The sequence below is a fragment of the Notolepis coatsorum genome, assembly GCF_963971535.1.
Source record: "Notolepis coatsorum genome assembly, chromosome: 4".
Lineage (NCBI taxonomy): Eukaryota > Metazoa > Chordata > Actinopteri > Aulopiformes > Paralepididae > Notolepis > Notolepis coatsorum.
Window position 1 is genome coordinate 136,486,120 of NC_140168.1, and position 15,234 is coordinate 136,501,353.

General features: G+C 44.6%; 1 protein-coding gene across 2 annotated transcripts in view; it reads left to right on the plus strand.

The window, feature by feature from the left end:
* The window catches only part of LOC311227442 (RNA-binding protein with multiple splicing-like), a 197,760-nt gene extending 184,690 nt beyond the window's left edge, over window positions 1-13,070 (plus strand). For both annotated transcript variants that reach the window (XM_084313085.1, XM_084313086.1), the window contains exons 8-9: window positions 9,848-9,983; window positions 12,236-13,070. The gene's annotated coding sequence lies outside the window, so the exon portion shown is untranslated. The remainder of the gene's footprint in view (window positions 1-9,847; window positions 9,984-12,235) is intronic.
* The last annotated feature ends 2,164 nt before the right edge of the window (window positions 13,071-15,234 follow it).

The window sequence follows — 15,234 nt, forward strand, 5'->3', positions numbered from 1 at the left end:
CTCTCTCTCCCCCTTCTCTCCCCTTCCCCCCCTCTCTCTTCCCCTCTCTCGCTCTCTCTCTCTCTCTTCCCACTCGCTCTCTCTCTCCCCCTTCTCCCCCCCCCTCTCTCTCTCTCTCTCTCTCTCTCTCTCTCTCTCTCTCTCTCTCTCTCTCTCTCTCTCTCTCTCTCTCTCTCTCTCTCTCTCTCTCTCTCCCCCTCTCTCTTTCTCCCTCTCTCTCCCTCTCTCTCTATCTCTCTCATATGTGGTCTTTTCTAATTGTTTATTGTCTTAAAGAACCTCTCCCTCCGGAACCACGGTTTCCAAGAGCCGTCTATTTTTGGCGTCACATGTGGGGGGCGGGGGGTCAGGGGTTTGATGTCTCTCATTGGTCCACCGGGTGGATTGTGTGTGTATTGGTTCATAGAGCCTTGGGAGACGGGGGTCATGGGATATTACCACAGGAAGAAGTTGAACAACATGCACAAATACTCATACTGTACAACATCACGTGTTCTGGGTGAATCATCCTGCTGTGTTAACGCTGCTTTGTCAATAGGTGATTAAACTGGGTATAAAATATATACATTAGTACTACTGAGTAATAGTGCTAATCAGATGTATGTACAGGGTTGTAATATTAATATGTACAGTGATACAGGTATAAAGACACTATGGTAGTAAGTCATACTGGCCAGCAGCGTAACTAGTAAGAGTAGGTAAGAGATATGTACAGATATAGATATAGTAACTAGTAAGAGTAGGTAAGGGATATGTACAGATATAGATATAATAACTAGTAAGAGTAGGTAAGAGATATGTACAGATATAGTAAGTAGTAAGAGTAGGTAAGGGATATGTACAGATATAGATATAGTAACTAGTAAGAGTAGGTAAGAGATATGTACAGATATAGATATAGTAACTAGTAAGAGTAGGTAAGAGATATGTACAGATATAGATATAGTAACTAGTAAGAGTAGGTAAGGGATATGTACAGATATAGATATAGTAACTAGTAAGAGTAGGTATGGGATATGTACAGATATAGATATCGTAACAAGTAAGAGTAGGTAAGGGATATGTATAGATTTATACAACGGCATGCAAATTTCTCGATTCTGATTGGCCATTCACACGTCTTTATTGGCAACAATCCACGGTCCTGGGCTCAGGACCCGCCCACAACCGAATCACATAACCCTCCCCGGCTCACTCCGGGAGAAAACAAGATCGCGGACAACAAATGGTTATGTTGAAAGCACCATAACGACTAAATATGAAGCGATTCTGTCAAGGGGAATGTGTTGGTCCTTTAAACAATGTTGGATGATGTAATTGATGGGTCTTGAGTCAATCTAGAACAAAAGAAAAATCGCGGTTTGATTGATAGATTAATTGATTGATTTAAATTTCTACTTCCTTCTTTCTACTGACTGCAGCGTTCTCTCTCACACTGTCCGACGCTGGCGTACCCACAAACACACACACACACATACACACACACACACACACACACACACACACACACACACACACACACACACACATACACACACACACGCACGCACACACACACACACACTGTGACACACTGTGACACACACACACACACACACACACACACACACACACGCACACACACACACACACACTCCTGTCTGCAACAGCGGGGGAGTCAGACTGAGAGAGAAGCAGCGCTGTTTTAAGTGAGCATGGTCTATTGAATTGATTGATTGGTTGATTGCTAATTTTATTACTGTACCCCTGGTTTCCAACTGGTTAAGTTTAGGCTAAAAGAAATAAATAAAAAAATAGGGCGAAGAAAACGTTTTTTTCCTATAGGGCAAAGAAAACGTTTTAATTTGTTTTACCTATTTTATATAGAAGCATCTAAGAATGAAGTTCTATGGTAAGTAGGTCTGCATTCCCTTAACAATTGTGTGTATTGAGCCGTACTGTATTGTACCCATTCTGCATCTGGTAATAAAATTTTCAATCAATCATTCCAATAATACACAGTTGGATGTGTTAGTTGGTTGGATGCACTTCAAGCTGCTTCCACATGAGGCAACTTCTCTCAATCATTCCAATAATACACAGTTGGATGTGTTAGTTTGGTTGGATGCACTTCAAGCTGCTTCCACATGGAGGCAACTTGTCTTTTTTGTAGTTGTGGGAACTACTTTTTCTGGCGGATGGTTTTTTCAATAAATCTTCGATTAATGTGTGTTTATTGTATAGAAATAAGGTTGGATGAATCTGGCAGTTGTATAAAAGCTTTACACCACGTGCAGTCGTGGTTTGTGACCAATAAACCATGCCTAGGGGGGTCTAACGACCCTCGGCTGCGCCTCGGGCCTAACGACCACCCCTAGGCATGGTTTATTGGTCACAAACCACTCCTGCGTGTGATGTAATGCTTAAATAGTAACTAGTAAGAGTAGGTAAGGGATATGTACAGATATAGATATAGTAACTAGTGTAACAAAGGTAGCAGACAGGGGTAGGTGGAAGGTGCAATATGGTTGTACAAATAATCAAAAACACAGTCAAACAGCTTTAGCTCCCCGCTGGGCAATGGCCAGGGGCATTTATTTAAACAAAACAGAAAATTAAGAAACCAACAAAAATCATACTGGCTCCCAGTGAAGCACCTAACTGTCTTTGCTATAGTCCAGTCTTTAACTAGGCCGGGCCGCTGTCCGGCTTACCGGCTGTTTAACTCACAGTTTGGTTGTCTCCCAACAGCTCTCCCACTCTCCATTCCAAGACACCCTCTGATGTTCTTGGTCTGTCCTCTTTGATAGGCATGCTGATTGCTAATTGAAAGACAGCTGTGTGTGGGTCTGCATGTGTGCAGCTGTCAGTCTTCTTCTCTCCATTGGGGGGAGCCAACAGGCAGGAACATAGCATCCATTGATCACCATTCCCCTCAGCCCCTTACATACCCCCCCCCCTTCAGTCCCTGCTTGGGAGAGGCAAATAAGGTCCAGAGGTCATCTCTCCGGGACAGGGTGTCTGTGTTCCCGTGTTTGGCTCCCGACCTGTGGATCACAGAGAAATCAAACTCTTGCAAGGAAAGAAACCATCTACCGACTCGAGCATTAGTCTCCTTCTTTTTGGACATCCAGACTAGGGGTGCATGGTCAGTTACGAGAGAGAAATGTCGGCCCACCAGATAATATCTGAGACGCTCCAGTGCCCACTTGATAGCCAGTCCTTCCTTCTCTACCGTGGCATATCCTTGCTTCCTTTGGTTCAGCTTCCTACTGATGTAGAGTACTGGATGTTCCTCACCTCGTATCTCTTGAGAGAGTACGGCTCCTATTCCCACCTCTGACGCATCTGTTTGCACGATCATCTCCTGCGTGAAATCCGGGGTGACCAGCACGGGCCGTGCACAAAGTGCCTCTCTGAGGCCCTGGAACGCCTTCTCTGACTCTTCCGTCCATTCCACCATGAGGGGCTTGGTGGCTTTGGTTAGGTCTGTGAGGGGAGCAGCTATAGAGGAGTAGTTAGGGATGAAACGAGAGTAATAGGAGGTAAGTCCCAGGAAGGTCTTTACCTGTCTCTTAGTTGCTGGTCGGGGCCACTCCTCAATAGACTGAACCTTACGCTCCTGTGGTTTCACATTTCCTCGTCCGATGGTGAAACCCAGGTATTCAGCCTCCTCCAAACCAAGCTTGCACTTCTTTGGATTGGCTGTTAAACCTGCTTTGCGGAGAGCCTCCAATAGGAAGCCTGTCCAAGTGGCTCTCCCAGTCCTCACTGTGGATTACCACATCATCCAGATATGCAGCTGCATACTCACGGTGAGGTCTCAACACTTTGTCCATTAGCCTTTGGAAGGTGGCTGGGGCTCCATGCAGGCCAAAGGGCAACACTGTGTATTGGTCCAGCCCTGTGGGGGTAGCAAACCCAGTCTTCTCCTTGGAGTCAGCTGCTAGAGGCACCTGCCAATACCCCTTGGTTAGATCCAGGGTGCTGATGTACCAGGCCTCCCCCAGCCGGTCAATCAGCTCGTCAACCCTAGGCATGGGATAGGCATCAAATTTCGATATTTCATTAAGCTTCCGAAAATCATTACAGAACCTTTTTGTGTTGTCTGGCTTAGGGACCAGGACGATCGGGCTAGCCCATTCACTATAGGACTCCTCTATGACGCCCAGTGTCAGCATCTTCTTGACCTCTTCTTCAATGATGACCCTCGTGGCTTCTGGGGTTCTGTAAGGCCGCATTTTCACCTTCCAACCCGGCTCTGTCTGGATGTGGTGTTCCACCAGGGTGGTCTGGCCTGGTACACTGGAGAACACACCTGAGGCTCTCTGCACCAATTCCTTCATCTGCTGCAGCTGCATTTTTGGGAGCCCTGGCCCATACATCACCTCGACACCTTCATCCCTTGGTGAGGAGTAAGGGAAGACACAAGGAGAAACACAAGGTACCAGCACATCTCTGGCATACCACATCTTAAGCAGGTTGACATGATAGATTTGAATAGGCTTTCGGCGTCCTGGCTGGTGCACTTTGTAGTTAACCGGGCCTACCCTTTCGGCCACCTCATTATGGTCCGTGCCAGGAGGCCAGAAACTTGTGGTCAGTGGTGGGTACCAGTACCAACACTTTTTCTCCAGGTTGGAACTCACGTGGCTGTGCACCCCTATTATAGACTCGTCTTTGGGCTTCCTGCGCTTGTGACATATGTTCCCTTACCATTGGCCACAGTACCTTCATGCGGTTCCGCATCACCTCCACATGTTCCACCAGGCTGCGATGTGGGCTGGGCTGCTCCTCCCAGGTCTCTCTAGCCACATCAAGCAGGCCCCTTGGTTGCCTTCCATACAGGAGTTCAAATGGTGAGAATCCTGTAGATGCCTGTGGTACTTCTCTAATGGAAAACATGAGGTAAGGCAGCAACTGATCCCAGTCCCTGCCATCCTTATCAACCACTTTCCGGAGCATGGACTTCAGGGTCTTGTTAAATCTTTCGACCAAACCATCCGTTTGTGGGTGGTATACTGAAGTTCTTATTTGTTTTACCTTGAGGAGCCGACACATGTCCTTCATGATCCTAGACATAAAGGGGGTCCCTTGGTCCGTAAGTATCTCTCCGGGTATCCCAACTCTGCTGAACATCTGGAGCAGCTCCCGTGCAATGCCCTTCGTTGTCATGTTCCGGAGGGGAATGGCCTCAGGATACCTGGTGGCATAGTCAAGGACAACAAGGATATATTGGTGTCCCCTTGCAGATTTCACTAGCGGTCCCACTAGGTCCATGGCAATCCTATCAAAGGGCACCTCAATAATCGGCAATGGTATCAGTGGATTTTTGAAGTGGGATTTTGGTGCCATCTTTTGACATTCTCGGCATGTGCGACAGTAGTCTGTTACCGCTCTTAATCACTCCTGGCCAATAGAACCGTCCCCTGATACGGTCTCTGGTCTTCTCGACCCCCAGATGGGCCCTGAGGACATGGCTGTGGGCCAGGTGTAAAACTGTGGACACATACTGTTTGGGCACTACTAGCAAACATCTTTTTTGACTGTCCACCATCTGAGCATAGTAGAGAAGATTTTTTATGAGAAAATGGGGATATGAGAGTTTACTCACCCCGGGAGCCAGTTTCCCTTCTATCTCTTGCACATTGCTCCGAGCATGCAGCAAACTGGGCCGTACCAAACTGTCCTCTCAACCGGGGTAAGGGCTGGGCTCCCTGCTCGGCTTCCCCCAAGCTCACTTCATCTGGAAAGAAAGCAAATGGGTTCTCCAACTCCTCTTCTGAGCTGGGCCCTGTGGAGCTCTGGTCATCGTTCTCCGGAGCAACACACACCAGCTTGGAGGCCTCTCCTCCTGGGGAATACACCTTTGGGGAAGTTAGTACACGTTTGCGTCCTTTTGAGGTTACATTACATCGAGTATATTGAGTTCTCTCGCTCACCTTTTTCCTCCGGTATAGCTTCTCATAGAGGGGGCAGTCTCGGCCAACCAGCACCGGGACGGGGAGACGGGGAACCACTCCCACCTTCAGTTCACAGGTACCCTGAGGTGTGGTGAGCTGAATCTTACCCACAGGATATTCCCTGGTATCCCCATGAACACAGGACACAGGTATCGACTCACCAGGTTCCAGCTGGTCAAGGAGATGGGGTTGGACCAGTGAGACTGAATTACCTGAATCCACCAGTGCTCCTGCATCCTTTCCATTTATTTTTACCGGCACCATGTGGGGAGGGGAGCATTTGGTGGCCCAACAGGAGTCCAGTAGGTGGCAAGGCCTCCCTGAGCCTCCACCGGCCGAGGCTGCAGTAGGCATGGATTCATCCCATGTGGGGCAGTCCCAGGCGAGGTGTCCCACTCTCCACACTCAAAGCACCTCCTCCTATCCCCAAGCACTGGGAACCGTCTGCGTCTCAGCACCTGGTCTTCTCGCTCTGGTTCTTTTTCCCACACTCTGGCCTTCTCTGGGACTTTCCTGTTTTTCCCAGCCTCTGGTCGCTCAGTCCTTCCTGACTTTAGCAGTTCAATTGTGACCTGGTGGCTTTCAACAAGATTGACCAGATCATCAATCCCGGTCGGGTTACCATGGCTCACTATTTTCTTGGCATCATAGGGTAATGTACGGATACATTTGTCCATAACCACTCTCTCCAACACACTCACCCCCTGTGGGTCATTAGTCAGCCAGGATTTGCCCAAACGAGCTAGGTCATACAGCTGGGCTCTGGCAGACATCTCTGGAGTGTATTTCCACTCATGACATTTTTGAGCTCGAGCATGCAGGCTGTAACCATACCTAGCCAAAGTCTCTTTTTTTAGCTTGTTCAGGGGAGAGGTCAAGATAGGCATGCTGCGCAGGCCCGGTGAGAAAAGGTTCAATGAGATCTGCCCAGGTGTCCTCAGCCCACTTCTCCCTGGTGGCTGTTCGTTCAAATGCCAGAAAATAGGCTTCCACATCATCATTTTCCGTCATCTTGGGGATAAATCTGCTCGGGTTGGGTTGACCCCCAGCTCCACTGTGATGGGTAGGGCCTGGCGTCGTACCTTTCTTCATCTCTGCATATATGAGAGCATTCTGCTGCCTTTGTTCTGCCAGGAGCTCCCGGTGCATCTTCTTCTCCTCATTGTCCTTTAACAGCTGCATCACCAGGTTCTCCATGCTGCTCCTAACAGTGTTTGATTATTGTACAAACAAATTGCAATGCCCGCATTATCCACCCCTTACACTAGTAAGAGTAGGTAAGGGATATGTACAGATATATAGTAACTAGTAAGAGTAGGTAAGAGATATGTACAGATATATAGTAACTAGTAAGAGTAGGTAAGAGATATGTACAGATATATAGTAACTAGTAAGAGTAGGTAAGAGATATGTACAGATATATAGTAACTAGTAAGAGTAGGTAAGAGATATGTACAGATATATAGTAACTAGTAAGAGTAGGTAAGAGATATGTACAGATATATAGTAACTAGTAAGAGTAGGTAAGGGATATGTACAGATATATATATATATATATATATATATATAGTAACTAGTAAGAGTAGGTAAGGGATATGTACAGATATAGATATAATAACTAGTAAGAGTAGGTAAGGGATATACAGATATAGATATAGTAACTAATAAGAGTAGGTAAGGGATATGTACAGATATAGATATAGTAACTAATAAGAGTAGGTAAGGGATATGTACAGATATAGATATAGTAACTAATAAGAGTAGGTAAGGGATATGTACAGATATAGATATAGTAACTAGTAAGAGTAGATAAGAGATATGTACAGATATAGATATAGTAACTAATAAGAGTAGGTAAGGGATATGTACAGATATAGATATAGTAACTAGTAAGAGTAGGTAAGGGATATGTACAGATATAGTAACTAGTAATAGTAGGTAAGGGATATGTACAGATATATATATAGTAACTAGTAAGAGTAGGTAAGGGATATGTACAGATATAGATATAGTAACTAGTAAGAGTAGGTAAGGGATATGTACAGATATATATTAACTAGTAAGAGTAGGTAAGGGATATGTACAGATATAGTAACTAGTAAGAGTAGGTAAGGGATATGTACAGATATAGATATAGTAACTAGTAAGAGTAGGTAAGGTATATGTACCGATATAGATATAGTAACTAGTAAGAGTAGGTAAGGGATATGTACAGATATAGATATAGTAACTAATAAGAGTAGGTAAGGGATATGTACAGATATAGATATAGTAACTAGTAATAGTAGGTAAGGGATATGTACAGATATAGATATAGTAACTAGTAAGAGTAGGTAAGGGATATGTACAGATATAGATATAGTAACTAGTAAGAGTAGGTAAGGGATATGTACAGATATAGATATAGTAACTAGTAAGAGTAGGTAAGGGATATGTACAGATATAGATATAGTAACTAGTAAGAGTAGGTAAGGGATATGTACAGATATAGATATAGTAACTAGTAATAGTAGGTAAGGGATATGTACAGATATAGATATAGTAACTAGTAAGAGTAGGTAAGGGATATGTACAGATATAGATATAGTAACTAGTAAGAGTAGGTAAGGGATATGTACAGATATAGATATAGTAACTAGTAAGAGTAAGTAAGGGATGTGTACAGATATAGATATAGTAACTAGTAAGAGTAGGTAAGGGATTTGTACAGATATAGATATAGTAACTAGTAAGATTAGGTAAGGGATATGTACAGATATAGATATAGTAACTAGTAAGAGTAGGTAAGGGATATGTACAGATATAGATATAGTAACTAGTAAGAGTAGGTAAGGGATATGTACAGATATAGATATAGTAACTAGTACGAGTAGGTAAGGGATATGTACATTAGATATAGTAACTAGTAAGAGTAGGTAAGGGATATGTACAGATATAGATATAGTAACTAGTAAGAGTAGGTAAGGGATATGTACAGATATAGATATAGTAACTAGTAAGAGTAGGTAAGGGATATGTACAGATATAGATATAGTAACTAGTAAGAGTAGGTAAGGGATATATAGATATAGCAACTAGTAAGAGTAGGTAAGGGATATGTAGATATAGTAACTAGTAATAGTAGGTAAGGGATATGTACAGATATAGATATAGTAACTAGTAAGAGTAAGGGATATGTACAGATATAGATATAGTAACTAGTAAGAGTAGGTAAGGGATATGTACAGATATAGATATAGTAACTAGTAAGAGTAGGTAAGGGATATGTACAGATATAGATATAGTAACTAGTAATAGTAGGTAAGGGATATGTACAGATATAGATATAGTAACTAGTAAGAGTAAGTAAGGGATGTGTACAGATATAGATATAGTAACTAGTAAGAGTAGGTAAGGGATATGTACAGATATAGATATAGTAACTAGTAAGAGTAGGTAAGGGATATGTACAGATATAGATATAGTAACTAGTAAGAGTAGGTAAGGGATATGTACAGATATAGATATAGTAACTAGTAAGAGTACAGTAGGTAAGGGATATGTAGATATAGTAACTAGTAAGAGTAGGTAAGGGATATGTACAGATATAGATATAGTAACTAGTAAGAGTACAGTAGGTAAGGGATATGTAGATATAGATATAGTATCTACAAATATGTACAAAGGATTATATGCAGGTATGTACAGACAGATGTGTATAGATATATACGGTAGAAATGAATTATATCTCAACTCAGTAAGTTGAGATAAACACAACTCAGTGCGTTCAGATAAACACCACTCAGTAAGTTAAACACAGAACAATCCCTAGTTTCTGTCGGTTCCATCTTGACTTTTATCATCAGGGTGTTAATCATTGGTGGCTAAAAAACAACAACCTCAATGTCCCTTGTGCTCCTCCTCAGGTCCCTGATGTGTGATGGCGGCCGTGGCAGGCTGTGACCGGGGCGTTGCTGACTGGCTATCGTGTCCCTATTAGAACCCGGGATCGAACCCCCGACTCTCTCCACCACCGCGTCTCCCAGCAGCGGACCACTGTCGGTGAGTTTCACGATCAGATGAGAGGACTTTGTGGTCGACCACCTGCAACCCCCCGGAACAACAAGCGTTAATCACACCCGGTCCCGGAGACGACACGCTTCACATCTGACGTCAGAGCCTTGGGTTTCTTTGTTGTTGTTGTAATTAACATGTTTGCTTTATGAATTCTTCCAAACAAAAAAATGGAACACGCAACAATTACATGAAACAAAAACATGATATATTATATTAAATTAACTATTCACCTACAACAAAGACTTGAGACATCATATTAAATTAACTATTCACCTTCAACAAAGACATGAGACATCATATTAAATTAACTATTCACCTTCAACAAAGACATGAGACATCATATTAAATTAACTATTCACCTTCAACAAAGACATGAGACATCATATTAAATTAACTATTCACCTACATGGAGGTAACTAGGGTCTGGACTAAATCAAACTAATATATACAGTAATATAACATACAGGAAGGTAACTAGGGTTAGGGTAGGGTTTAACTAGGGTTAGGGTAGGGTTTAACTAGGGTTAGGGTAGGATTTAACTAGGGTAGGGTTTAACTATGGTTAGGGTAGGGTTTAACTAGGGTTAGGGTAGGATTTAACTAGGGTTATGTGATGGGCTTCTACCCTCCCTACGACCGGCCAGTGGGGGGCACATGCGAGCAACGGTCAGGACAGGGGAGGGATAATTGGCACGAGAGGAAATTGGGATGGGAGAAAAATCACAGAAAAAAGAGGGGGGGGAAGTAGGGGGGGGGGGGAATATGGTTAGGGTAGGATTTAACTAGGGTTAGGGTTAGGGTTTAACTAGGGTTAGGGTAGGATTTAATTTAACTAGGGTTAGGGTAGGATTTAATTTAACTAGGGTTAGGGTAGGATTTAACTATGGTTAGGGTAGGATTTAACTATGGTTAGGGTAGGATTTAACTATGGTTAGGGTTAGGGTTTAACTAGGGTTAGGGTAGGATTTAACTAGGGTTAGGGTAGGATTTAAATAGGGTTAGGGTAGGATTTAATTTAACTAGGGTTAGGGTAGGATTTAATTTAACTAGGGTTAGGGTAGGATTTAACTATGGTTAGGGTAGGATTTAATTTAACTAGGGTTAGGGTAGGATTTAATTTAACTAGGGTTAGGGTTAGTGATGGGTCTTATGTCCACTGGCTCCATAATGTTTATAAATGTCTCTTTCTGTCTTAAGCAATATGCTAGTTTCTCTACTCGTCTGACGTGGGTGGTGCCGGCTCCAACCACTTCCTAGTCATTTACTTTTCACAGTGTTTGATTATTTTTTTAAATAAAGAAAAAAAAATTTGCCGAGAAGGTGTTCAGAGGCTGCCAGAGATATCTACCAGTGTCAAACTCAACAAACTCACAGACGTACTGACACTGTGTCTGTTTCCACCACGACGAGCCCCTCCTTATCGCCCCGACGTGTGGAGGGTTTTCAGAGAAACTAGAGCCCAGAATCAGATATTTGTGGGATAGAAGCATTGGTGTGTGCGTGTGTGTGTGTGTGTGTGTGTGTGTGTGTGTGTGTGTGTGTGTGTGTGTGTGTGTGTGTGTGTGTGTGTGTGTGTGTGTGTGTGTGTGTGTGTGTGTGTGTGTGTGTGTGTGTGTGTGTGTGTGTGTGTGTGTGTGTGTGTGTGTGTGTGTGTGTGTGTGTGTGTGTGTGTGTGTGTGGTCCACGGTCATGCCACCTGCAGGGAGGCACGGAGGGAAATGGACTGAGAACACTTTGAAACATGTTTGTTTTAGTGTGTAGTGTGTGTGTATGTATTTGTGTGTAGCTACATTATAAGGTTTTTGTGCACCTGTGTGTGGGTGTATGTGTGTGTGTGGTCTTACTGTAGTTCCACCTCATCCCTTGTGTTTTGATTAATCTTCTCTCTCTCTCTCTCTCTCTCTCTCTCTCTCTCTCTCTCTCTCTCTCTCTCTCTCTCTCTCTCTCTCTCTCTCTCTCTCTCTCTCTCACTCTCTCACTCTGTCTCTCTCTCTCTCTGTGTCTCTCTCTCTCTCTCTCTCACTCTGTCTCTCTCTCTCTCTCTCTCTCACTCTGTCTCTCTCTCTCTCCCCCTCTCCCCCCCTCTCTCCCCCCCTCTCTCTCTCTCTCTCTCTCTCTCTCTGTCTCTCTCTCTCCCCCCCCCTCTCTCTCTTTCTCTCACTCTGTCCCTCTCTCTCCCCCCCCCCTCTCTCTCTCTCTCCCCCCTCTCTCTCTCTCTCCCCCCTCTCTCTCTCTAGGCAGCAGCAGCTCCCTTAAGCCTCAGAACCAGACCCCGCCTCCATCACACATCGAGCCCCCCCCCCCCCCCCCCTCACCCTTGTTTTTTTATACTGTTACTCAAGACTTACTAGTGGCACTTTGGCTGCACTACGGCGCCTACCGTCCCATACCTACACCAGCGGTGTGGCACATGCATACTGCATACTAAAGGTACAAAGAGACCTTTCTCTTCCTGACTGGGCTCATTGGACGTTTAGTTCGTGCCACTGACACAGTGAGGACAGGATACCTAACATAGGGCTGGGCGATATGGCCTCTAAATGATATCACGATATTTTTTTGCTCTATCACGATACACGATATATATTGCGATATTTTGACATTTCCTCTCTAAAGCACTTAAAAATGCTTGATTGAACCCTTTGATGGATACAGTCACGCCAATATGATGATTATATAAACTGTAAATTGGACGAGTGTCTGTGTGAGGGAGAGAGGAAAGCGCTGCGCTAAAGTAAGTCTCATCTCAGCCGCGGCGGCTTAGAAACTCACGTGAGGTTTTTTGCAAAACATCATGATGTCCACGATATGTTTAAAAAGTGTATCGTTAACTGTACCCGATATTTATTTAATATCGTCATATTGCCCACCCCTACATGTATGCAGATCTTTTTTGGAAGGAAGGCCTAATTTATGGGAGTGCGACCAAAGTGTGACCGGATAACGTTATTATTATATGATTATAATTATTACTATTCTGTATATCATTCATATTAATGGTATGATGATTGTTAAACAAATACATAAAAAAAAAAAAAAAAAAAAACGACGACAAATGATGCTGTACATTTTTAGATATTTTAAAGAAATACAAAAAAGGTATTTTTGTAATCAAGACGATGTTTGAAATGGTCCTGTGTGATTGGTTCATGTCGTGCTACAGTGTGTTTGTGTGTGTGTGTGTGTGTGTGTGTGTGTCTGTGTGTGTGTGTGTGTGTGTGTGTGTGTAGGTATGTGTGTCTGTGTAGGTGTGTGTGCGCGCGCGCGTGTGTGTGTGTGTGTGTGTGTGTGTGTGAGGAACCCGTTTGAAACCTCAACTTTTTGTCATAGAAATGTAAAAGATGGCTTCCCCTCTTACCACTGGGGGACGAGACACACTGTAAGACGACGCAGCCCAGTGCCGACGTCCGTCCATTACAAACGTCGGGGGGTCGAGTCCCGTACGCCTCACCACGTCTAGAGGCCAACGGTAGTGGTCACCACGCCAACACACACACACACACCCAGTTCAGCCAATCACCGGTACCGCAGCCGTCACAGAGCTCCATCTGACGCCACGGGACACGAGGAAGCAGTCGCTCGCCAGGGAGGTCAGCCAGAGAGACTGAGGCTAACTGAGCGAGATCAGCCAGAGAGACTGAGGCTAACTGAGCGAGATCAGCCAGAGAGACTGAGGCTAACTGAGAGAGATCAGCCAGAGAGACTGAAGCTAACTGAGCGAGATCAGCCAGAGAGACTGAGGCTAACTGAGCGAGATCAGCCAGAGAGACTGAGGCTAACTGAGCGAGATCAGCCAGAGAGACTGAGGCTAACTGAGAGAGATCAGCCAGAGAGACTGAGGCTAACTGAGCGAGATCAGCCAGAGAGACTGAGGCTAACTGAGCGAGATCAGCCAGAGAGACTGAGGCTAACTGAGCGAGATCAGCCAGAGAGACTGAGGCTAACTGAGCGAGATCAGCCAGAGAGACTGAGGCTAACTGAGCGAGATCAGCCAGAGAGACTGAGGCTAACTGAGAGAGATCAGCCAGAGAGACTGAGGCTAACTCTCCACTTGCACAATCTCAAAGTAGCCATTTCCGGCTGACTTCCGGTTGCCAATGGCACTTCCTGTCCCATCCAAATACATTGGTTTTAGCTACTTTTCTCCCCTTATTTAAACAACTTTGTCGTCACAGAGAGGCAATGAAACGTTTGTATTATTATAGTATAGAATGTCTTTAATAAGCAAACGTTTGTCAGCAGGGTTTTTGGGCTGTATTTCATGTAAAAACGTTTACTGTTAGTTTCCTTGCTCAGCCAGCATTAGCTAACAGAAGCTAGTGGTTAAACAGGCCGGATTAGCTTTGAGCTAACTATCTTTCCCGACCCATGTATTCATTCCATTCTAAACATAACGTTAGTTTACAAAACATGACCTGTCTATATAACGTTGAGGAACAAATTATAAGTGTGTGGGTGTGTGTTTTGGTGAACATTGGACTGCAACAGAAAATGCATCACAGTTACAGACAGTAGCTACTGTTAGCTGCACTCAGGCTGGCTGCACTCAGGCGGCGCGATCAGCCTGTTGGACAGGGAATGAAGATCTCCAGCGAACACTTCATTGCCTCGGATTATGTTGTTGGGGGTGGAAGGTTTGTCTAGAAGACCACTAATCAGCTGAAGCCTGATGCGGTTCCCTCGGTCTTCGACAGACAGACCGGCGCAGGCTCCAGTTAATTAGCACCAGCCAGGTATCAACGTTAGCTCTCAGAACGATAGCCAGTTAGCCAGCACCAGCCAGGTATCAACGTTAGCTCCCGGAACGATAGCCAGTTAGCCAGCACCAGCCAGGTATCAACGTTAGCTCCCGGAACGATAGTCAGTTAGCCAGCACCAGCCAGGTATCAACGTTAGCTCCCGGAACGATAGCCAGTTAGCCAGCACCAGCCAGGTATCAACGTTAGCTCCTGGAACGATAGCCAGTTAGTTAGCACCAGCCAGGTATCAACGTTAGCTCTGGCTATCGTTCTGAGAGCTAACGTTGATACCTGGCTGGTGCTAACTAACTGGCTATCGTTCCGGGAGCTAACGTTGATACCTGGCTGGTGCTGGCTAACTGGCTATCGTTCCGGGAGCTAACGTTGATACCTGGCTGGTGCTGGCTAACTGGCTATCGTTCCGGGAGCTAACGTTGATACCTGGCTGGTGCTGGCTAACTGGCTATCGTTCCGGGAGCTAACGTTGATACCTGGCT